Below are 9,776 nucleotides of genomic sequence, written 5' to 3' on the forward strand. Positions count from 1 at the left end.
TGACTCCAAGATGAACATGAGCCGCCAATGCCAGACTACAGCCAGCAAGGCCAGCCATGCATCCAAAGATGCATCTCAAGCCGGTCCAGAGAAGTGATACTCCCCCTCTATGCGACATTGGTCAGGCAGCAATTGGAGTAATGCGTCCAGTACTGGGAGCCGCACTTTAAGAAGGATGTGGCCAGCCTGGAATGGGTTCAGAGGAGGGCCACCCACTTGGTGAGAGGGCAGCAGGACAGGGTCTATGAAGAGAGACTGAGGGACCCGAACCTGTTCAGTCTCAGCAAGAGGAGGTTGAGGGGGGACCTGGTGGCTACCTACAAACTCATCAGGGGAGATCAACAGCAAATAAGTAGAGCCCTTTTCTCCCCAGCACCACCTGGGGTGATGAGGAGCAACGGTAATAAGCTGATGGGGAATAGGTTTAGGTTAGAGATCAGAAGGCAATATTTTACAGTTAGAGTGCCCAAAATCCAGAACCAACTTCCCAGGGAAGTGGTCCTTGCTGCTACCTTGGGCAAATTTAAGAGTCCCTGTCTAGGGACTTGTGAACCCAGCATTCATTCCTGCCTGTGGCAAGGGGTCAGGCTAGATGCCTGTTCAGGTTCCTCCTGAACCTAGCTACTATGAAACTATATGTAGGTTGATCTATGGTTTCAAAAAAACAAAAACAAACACAGAACAAATATAGAGCCAATCTAAAATGCAAAACAGCATTTCAAATGACAGCAAAGATACTTTAGAATGAACAATGTCCACTGCCTGTTATAGAATGTGTGAATTATTCTGACGCTCATTACAAAAGCATCACACGTCACTACAATAGCTCATAATGGATTAATGCATAGACAGGTATTTCATAAATCAATGGTGTATTAACCACCAGGCTTTCATAATACAAAAAAATTAATATTCATTCCACTCCAAATAGAAGTATCATGGCTACAAGTAAAGATAACCACAATTCTTAACCGCAACGTCTGTAAGAGAACTATAACCCTTAAACTCTGGGAGTAAGCCTTAAGACTTTAAAGGTATGAGTGTATACCCTGAGTTACTGTCAATGCTTTGAAAAAAGCATTTTACAACAGCTTTGCTGATTCATAATGCAGTCTGAGGCATATAGAAGTTAAACTAGTACATCTGCTGTATATTTGGCCTTCCTGTAAATCTCCTGTGATTAAACTGCAGAAACATTGTACACACAATGAAAATAATATACTTCCTTTAGTTCAAACAATGTTGTTTCAAACAATATGGCTTCAAAGCAATTTCTAAACCAAACTGTCATCTTGCAGTAACTAGACAAAGACAGGGTTCAAGGGTAATGTTTATATAAGTGTTATGTAACATTGTGAAAGTCCTTACACAAACTACCAGTAAACAATAAATCCATAAAGAATGTCTTGAGATACATAACACAGAGACAAAAATACTTTTTATTCACGCAAAATTAGTTTAGTAATTCTAAAAAGGGTACAAAGTATTTCTTCTATTATTGACTCAAGCAAGCGTAACACCTGTCCCACCTTCTGCTTGACTCAAAGAACTGTCATTGTTCTTACTTATATATACACCATGAAACAAGAAAAAGTGTCTTAAAGATTGTGAACTGAACATATAAATGTTAATATGAAAGATAATTAAAAATGACATTTGAAACTACTCTCCTTGTCTATAACTTCCCCTTGCCATTTTTGTGATTTTACATTTATACTTTTTTGTTTTTCTGTATACAATGATGTGTGAACGATAGTAGGCAACTGTCAATCCTCAGATACTAGTAGCTAGGATAACTAACTAGCTACTAACAGAATAGATCACTCAAACTATGCAAGCAGTTATGTCCAGTGACTAAAACAAACTGAAAAAAGGCTTAGTTAGCTGCCATTTTCTGCATGCACATTAACAGGTCAAAAAAAGTTAAATGTAAATCAGATTTTTAAACTAACAATATTCCTTTAACAAATGGTATATCTGAAAATGGATACTAATTGTATGTATCTATATTTATGTGAACCCAGCCAATAATGGTCAGGTCAAAACTTCTTTGTTTCCAAGTTTAAAGGGAGGGAGGCATCTTACCCATTCTCTTTAGACATTCTGTAGTCTCTGACACCCACTTCTCTAAAAACCTATTCTCATCCAGGAATACTGTCATTTTATTGCCGTAGCCTTTCCACTCCTGTCCTTCAAATGACATAACACTCTCCATCTCATTTCTACACAAATAATTCAAGGACCAAGAGCTACAGGCCAAAGCAGTCTAAGGACTGAGACCAAAACTGCTCACCTGGGAGTGTCAGAATAAAGATTTAAATGTCCCTGGTGCAAACCAGGGCATTGGCAGGCCCTGGCACCTCAGTGAGCCTTCTTAAAGAACCTTGGGGCCAATACTTCTTTTATCTGCCAAAATAGTTCAGTTTAAAAAACTGTTAGACTGAGGATCTAAAGGTCTAAAGGTTTGATCCTGGGTTTCAGCAGAGTCTTTCTGGGGGGTGAAGACCAAAGCCCTAAGGTAAGTGGGGAAGTGGCTGAGCTGCAAGAAGCACAAGTAGAAGTGGATAACAGGGAAGGCTTTCCCATTCTTCCAGAGAAAATAGGACAATTGGTTAGTTACCTCAGGTGTCTGTATATGAGTACACAGAGCCCGGGAAACAAGCAGGAAAAACTGGAAGTCCTTGCGCAGTCACAGAACTATGAGGAGTGGAATAACAAAGACTTGTTGGAATAGCTCAGGTGATCAGAGCACTGTAACGGATGGGTGTAAACTTCTCAGGAAGGAAAGGAAGAGAAGTTGTGCTTTATATACAGATGTATGACTGCATAGAGCTCCACGGGAGATAGGCCTGTTGAAAGTCTCTGGGTTAGGGTCAGACGGGACAGCAACAAGAGTGATGTTGTGGTGGGTGTGTGCTACAGACAACCAGCCCAGGTGGATAAGGCTTTCTTTGAATTAAACAGCTAGTGGAACTTTACCAAACACAGACACCTGGGAATTCAGTCACCCTGACATCTACTGGGAACGGAATGCAGCAATGCATAGGCAATCCAAGAAGTTTTTTTTAGAGAGTATTAGGGACAATTTCCTGGTGTAGGCGTTGGAGAGGCCAAGTAGGGGCCATGCTCTTTTTGATCTGCTACTCACAAACACAGAAGAATTGGTGGGAGATGTAGAAGTAGATGGCAACTTAGGCAACAGCAACAATGAGATGGTTTTGAGTTCAGGAGCCTGAGGAAATGAAAGAAAGAGAGCAGCATAGGAAGGAACCTGGACTTTAGAAAAGTGGATTTTGACTTATGCAGGAAACTGATAGGCAGAAGCCCCTAGGAGGCCAGTCTGAAGGGAAACGGACTCAAGGAGAGATGGTTGTGTTTTAAAGAGACCTTACTGAGGCTGTGGGAATGAACCATTCCAATGCACAGAAAGACTAGAAAATATGGCAGAAGACCAGACTGGGTTACCAGGAAACTCTTCAGTGAGCTAAAACACAAAAAGGAAGCCTACAAGAAGTGGAAACTTGCACAAACAACTAGGGAGGAGTATAAGAATTTCTTGGGCATACAGGGATAAAATCAGAAAGGCCAAAGTGAAATTTAAGTTGCACCTAGCAAGGGATGTGTAGGGTAACAAGAAGAGTTTTACAAGTTTGTCAGCAGTTAAGATGATCTGGGAAAGGGTGGGTCCATACTGATAGGAGGAGGCAACTTAGTAATATATGATGCAGAAAAGGCTGAAGTACTCTATACCTTTTTTACCTCAGTCTTCACAGGCAAGGTCAGCTCCCAAACTATTGCACCTGGCAGCACAGTTTGGGAAGAAGGTGAGCAGCAACAGTAGTGAAAGAACAGATTGGGGACTATTTAGAAAAGCTGGACATGGGGCTGGGCGTAATGCACCTAAGGGCACTGAGGGAGTTAGCTGATTGGACTACACAGCCACTGGTCATTATCTTTGAAAGCTTGTGGCAATTGGGAGAGGACCAGATTACTGGAAAAGGGCAAATATAGTGCACATCTTTAAGAAAGGGAAGGAGGAGGATCTGGGGAAATACAGATCTGTCATGGAACAGGTCCTGAATGAATCAATTTCTGAACACTTGGAGAAGGTGATTAGAAACAATCAGCTCATATTCACCAAGGGCAAGTCATGCCTGGCCAGTCTGATTGCCTTCTATGATAAGATGACCATAGAAAGGGCAGTGGATGTGATGTACCTTGATTTTAGCAAGGCTTCTGATATGGTCTCCCACAACTCTCTCTCAAGCATGCTAAGGATTGGATGAATGGACTGTAAGATGCACAGAAAACTGGCTGGATCATTGGGCTTAAAGGGTAGTAATTAATGGCTTAATGTCTACTTGGCAGCTGGTATCAAGTGGAGTGCCCTAGGGGCCAGTCCTAGGGCCATTTTGTTCACCATCTTGATCAGTGACCCGGAAAACAGGATAGAGTACACCCTCAGCAAGTTTACAGATGACATCAAGCTGGAGGGAGTAGTAGATAGGCTGGAGAATAGGGCTAGGATTCAGACAGACCTCAGAAAACTGGAGGATTAGACCAAAAAAAAATGTCATGAGGTTCAATAAGGACAAGGACAAAGTCCTGCACTTAGGATGGAACAATCCCATGCACCAGTACAGACTGCGGACTGACTGGCTAAGCAGCAGCTCTGTAGAAAACATCCTGGAGGTTACAGTCGACTGTAAGCTGAATGTGAGCCAGTGTGCCCTTGTTGCCCAGAAGGTTAATAGCATACTGGGATGCATGAGGAGGAGGCGTTGCCAGCACATGGAGGGAAGTGATTATTCCCCTTTCTTCAGTACCGGTGAGGCCATGTCTGGAGTACTGTGTCCAGTTTTGGGTCCCCTTCCACTACAGAAAGGATGTGGACAAACGGGAAACAATCCAGTGGAGGGCAATGAAAATGGTCAGAGGACTGGGCACATGACTTCTGAGGAGATGCTGAGGGGCTTATCTAGTCTGCAGAAGAGAAGACTGAGATGGGATTTAATAGCAGCCTTCTACCTTGAAGGGTGGTTACACAAAGACAATGGAGCTAGACTAGGAGTGGGCAAAATGGCAGGTCCAACCAATACCTGGACTCCATTTCCTAGCAGCCCCTACCCACATTGCTACAGCTGATTTCCATGGAGACCCCAGCAGCAGGGGTGCTGTGACAGTGCAGAGCCAGGGTTTCCATGGAGACTGGTCCCAGCAGCATTGGTAGGGAACACAGCTGGGTGGGCAGTTGTCTCAGGGCCACAGCTGGGATCCTGCAGCAGTGACAACACGGTTCAGAGCTGGGACAGAGCTATGAACCACTGCCTACATGCTGCTACCCAAGGTGTGCAGGCAGATCATTGTGGCTCTGCCTCAGGTCCTGCCCACGCTATCACTGTCACAAGATCCCAGCCCCGGAGTAGATCCCTGCCCAGTTGTGCGCTCTGCCAGTGGTGCTGGGGCCAGTCTCCATGGAAATCCTGGCCCTGCGACATCATGGTGTTGCCACTGCTGGGGTCTCCATGGAAACTGGCTGTAGCAATGCAAGCAGGGGCTGCTGAGAAATGAAGTCCACAACGGGCATGATCCAGCCAATGGTGAGACTTTGTCCACCCCTGAGCTAAACTGTTCTTAGTGGTAGCAGATGACAGATGAAGAAATGACCTCAAGATGCAGGGAAAGTTTAGGTTAGATATTAGGAAAAATTCCCTCACTAGCAAAGCACTGGAACATGTTACCTAGAGAAGCTGTGGAACCTCTGTATGGAGGTTTTTAAGACCCAGCTAGACAAAGCCTTGTTTAGGATAATCTAGTTGGGTATAGTCTGCTTTGAGAAGGATGTTGGACTATATGACCTCCTGAGGTCCCTTCCAACCCTAATTTTCTTTGATCTAGGGGTACATGAACAAGTTATGACATGGTAAAAAAGACTAAAGTAGAGGTGTGAACTACCACAGGTTGACTGTCATCCATCACAGGGTAAAAGCGTGCATATGGGCAACTACTGCCAAGAGGCTATGTGCTGTAAATCACCACAATGCTCTAACTTGTTCTAATGGGTTTGTGTGCTCTTGCCTTCAGATTTAAATACTCCACCAAAAATATCCCACCTTTCATACTCTGGAAGCTCAATTTATCCTGCCTTCTAAATCTCTAAACCAAGGACAATTTAATTATTTCTTTAGTCACTCACGGTTGTGCTTTTGTGATTGCTTCCTCCTTCTTTTCCAGTTCATGTCAAAGCTCTCAACAGATCTAAAACCTGCTGTTCTGTTTCCACTACCAAAACCATAATTGACTTAATGATTCTTCTGCAACTTCACTTGTCCATTTTCTTTCCTGCGTTCTGGGATCTGAACCATCTTCACTAGAATTTCTATGGTAAAAAAATCTTTCAGCTATCAGACCTGTGCATCTTTACAACAGAGCAAGGTTGGGGGAAGTAAAGGAATATTGCTAATGTTGCCTTGAAACTAGTGAAGAACTAGCTATACATCAATGGAATCATAACAAATATGTATCGCAACTTTACTCAGATACATTTGTGCTGTAAGAGTGAAGCCTAATATGGATAAAATAATGGAGATTTACTGACTTGCTGGTGATACGCCATGTTGTAAGAAATTGTTTTACATAGGATACTCTTATTTTTTGGCAAGAATATTCACCTAATAACCTGTATTCTCCTCCAAGTGAAAGAGGAAAGAAAACACATATATGGTATTACCAGCTTGATGAGAGACCATCTTGGTCATGAATTTTGAGAGAGACTATAGAACTAGACATGGAACTCTATTTATGCAAGGACAGATATTTTCGGGCTTGCATCCTGGTAACTTTCTTTGCTCAAGTTAAAGCTATGAGGAACTGACTTTCACCATCTGACACAAACGAAAAAAGGTCAGTTAAGAGTATCGTGTAGGAAACATGCTTCATGTGTCTTCCTTCAAAAACCTCTGGATGCAGGCTGTGGAGAAATCAATACAACTTGATGAAGAATTTCCATATATGCCTTATGCTACGTGAAACATTCAATGGAAGGTCAGGTACTAAGCTGAAAGAAGGTTCTTCAGCAAGGCAACAAAAAAGAAAAAGGTTCATGGCTGTGACAATGGTGATAATGATGACTGACATCAACAGCCAACCATTCTCAAAGTCCCAGAAACCCCAACTCTAAACCAGCACAATGGTCATGCTGAGAAACTGCTAAATGACTTAACTGATACGGTGTCTTCCAGTCCTTGTGAAAAAAAAGTCAAAAATGTAAATCTTTTCCCTTCTCTCAGTTTCTATATAAGTACTCTCCCCATCAAGATCAACTTAGGACTACTAGTTAAGAATCAACAGAGAAACTTCTGGCATTAAACTTACCATCCCATTTTTACTTGGTAGTGTCTTTAATGCAAACATGCTGGGTGTGAGAATTGCTTATTGCTGAAAAGATCAAAGGGATTTTTGATGTCACCAGCACTGGACACTGAGCAACTGTCAACCGGACCTCAGGCACCTCCTCCATTGGAAAGGGAGCAACTAAGACCTTTTCTTCTCTAGGTTGCTTCTGTCACCAGAAATTCTAGCAGCAGACAGGAGTCAGAAAAAGGGAAACCACCAGAGCACATTAACATTTGTTTGACTCCACCCACTGTGCTAAAAAGGTGCACAGTGCACCCTGAGTTATTGCAGCTATAAAAGAGCTTTGGTAGCTGGCAGAAGACAGAAGAAGCAAGCCTACAAGCACCTTCTGACAGCTATCAGGTGATAACAGAACCCTTCTGTCAGTTGGAGAGCAGGCAAAAAGAAAAGATTTTGTTCAGAGGCCACTTGAGTTTTACTGGGAAAACTAAGTAGCGTAGATTAAGCCGGAAGACAGAAGGAAAATAAAAGTAATTGAGAATGCTGGTAAGCTCTGAACTTTTTCCTCCTTTAATAGTCATTAGCTTTTAATCTTTTAGGAGAAATGAGCCAAATACTGTATTTACTGAAATCCAAGATCAGGTTTTTTTCTCCCATTTAACATGGGGTAAGAAGTCCCTCAACTCTAGCTGCTGCCTGCCCTCAACCCCGCCCTTCCCTCTTGCTCTGGCCCGGCACTAACTTGCGGCACAGAACACTGTCTGGCCCCTATCCGGCTTGGTAACAGTTGATGCGGCGGCTCCAACTGGACCCTGTAGCCTGGGCTGCAGAAGGGTAGACAGGTGGAGGGAGGCAGAGGGGCTAAGCGGCAGAGGCTGGAGAGACAGCAAGCAACAGGGATGGCCAGGTAGCAGGGAGCCACTTTTATATCCTCTTATGAATTAAAGTGTCTGTATGGCCAAAGTCACTGCTAATTAGAAGATTTTGAGTTCATGCACATGTATTAAGTCAAGAAGATTCATTCAGGCAGTTTTCAAGAGTACTTACAGCTGATTGCTACATTACACAAGTCAGTATTAACCCTCCTGCCTCTCTTCTATACCCTTCTAAAGCTTTGCAGCCTTATAGCACTAAAATCTTATTAGTAATATTAATATCTTGCCTTCAGATTTGTGAGTACTTTCATTCTGTATTTAAAGGGACAGTAATTGATACATGAATATTACAGTGGCAGCAGTTCAGTTCTTAGTCTTTAACAGTTGAGAGAAGGGCATTTCCAATGTACAGATAAATTAAAACCTTCAATTAACTTCATAATCTAATAACATTCCTTTAACCCTGAAAAGTAAACTTAATGATGCCTGATTATGGTATCCTCCACTAAAACAGCTTGAACTGTCAAATGACTGTCAGTTAATATGACTGTCAGACACTCCTGAAGGCAAAAATCATCATCATCAAGGATCTGGGTTTTCCATTTCCCACAGCAAAATGGAAAAAACTATGGATGTTGCCTTTTATTGGAGGCAAACGTGGATTTCTGATTTTACCAGAGAAACCTGAGGATTTTGCAGTTTTGCAACAAGCTTTCTGCAGGCTGGCTGAGTTCCAGCCTGCAGGGGGTTACCACCTGCAGCTGCAGGGCCCCGGCAGGGAGTAGGAAGGGGCTGTGGGCAATTCATCCAGGGGGTGGGGCTGGCTCCTCATGGCTGCGAGTACTCTTGGGATGGGAGGGGGGACCTGTACCCCTCAGATCTGTGCGTGGGTCGGAGTGGGATGGGCTGCCCACTGCGGGCTCAGACGGTGAAGGTGCAGCCCGCTGCTGCTGTGCACGCTCTCGGTGGGGCAGGGCAGACCCGTGCCCCCCAGATCTGTGTGTGGGCCGCAAGTGCAAGCTACCTGCCTTAGGCTTTGGCTCCTGCACTGCCTGCGCAGAAAACCTGCTTGCTGCTGTGAGCGCTGCACTGCCCTAGCAAGGTGTCCCCTGCATGCAAACCTGTGCTGCCACACGTGCAGGGGATGCATCACCAGGGCAGCATGGAGCTCACAGCACCAAGCAGCTTTCCTGCACAGCTCCACTGTTCTTTGCAGTGCTGGGTCTCATCCCTCAGGCTGCGGAGGCCCCAGGGGAGGGCAGCAGGGAGGAAGCCTGAGCCCACAGCAGGCAGCATGCAGTCCCCGTCCTGCATGCAGATCTAGGGGGCACAGGTCTCTCCTGCCTCCCAGAGTGCACATCGTGGTGGGGAGCCAGCTCCCCCATGCAAGTTCACAGTAGGGTGAGGAGATGGGCTCTGATCCGCTCCAGCAGCCGCTGCCTCCTGCCAGGGACAGGAGGCTGTGGAGCCGAGTCCCCGACCCTGTAGCCCTAGTAGGGCTGGAAGAACATGAGCTGGGGGTGAGGGGGGTAGACAAGAGACGTA

At 44.5% G+C, this 9,776-nt stretch overlaps 1 protein-coding gene across 1 annotated transcript in view; it reads right to left on the reverse strand.

Annotated features, from left to right (window-relative positions):
• Nucleotides 1-9,776, reverse strand: part of BMPR1A (bone morphogenetic protein receptor type 1A) — an 88,495-nt gene that overhangs the window by 60,221 nt on the left and 18,498 nt on the right. The window lies entirely within an intron of this gene.

Source organism: Crocodylus porosus, unplaced genomic scaffold (assembly GCF_001723895.1).
Source record: "Crocodylus porosus isolate Cpor-Errol unplaced genomic scaffold, CroPor_comp1, whole genome shotgun sequence".
NCBI lineage: Eukaryota > Metazoa > Chordata > Crocodylia > Crocodylidae > Crocodylus > Crocodylus porosus.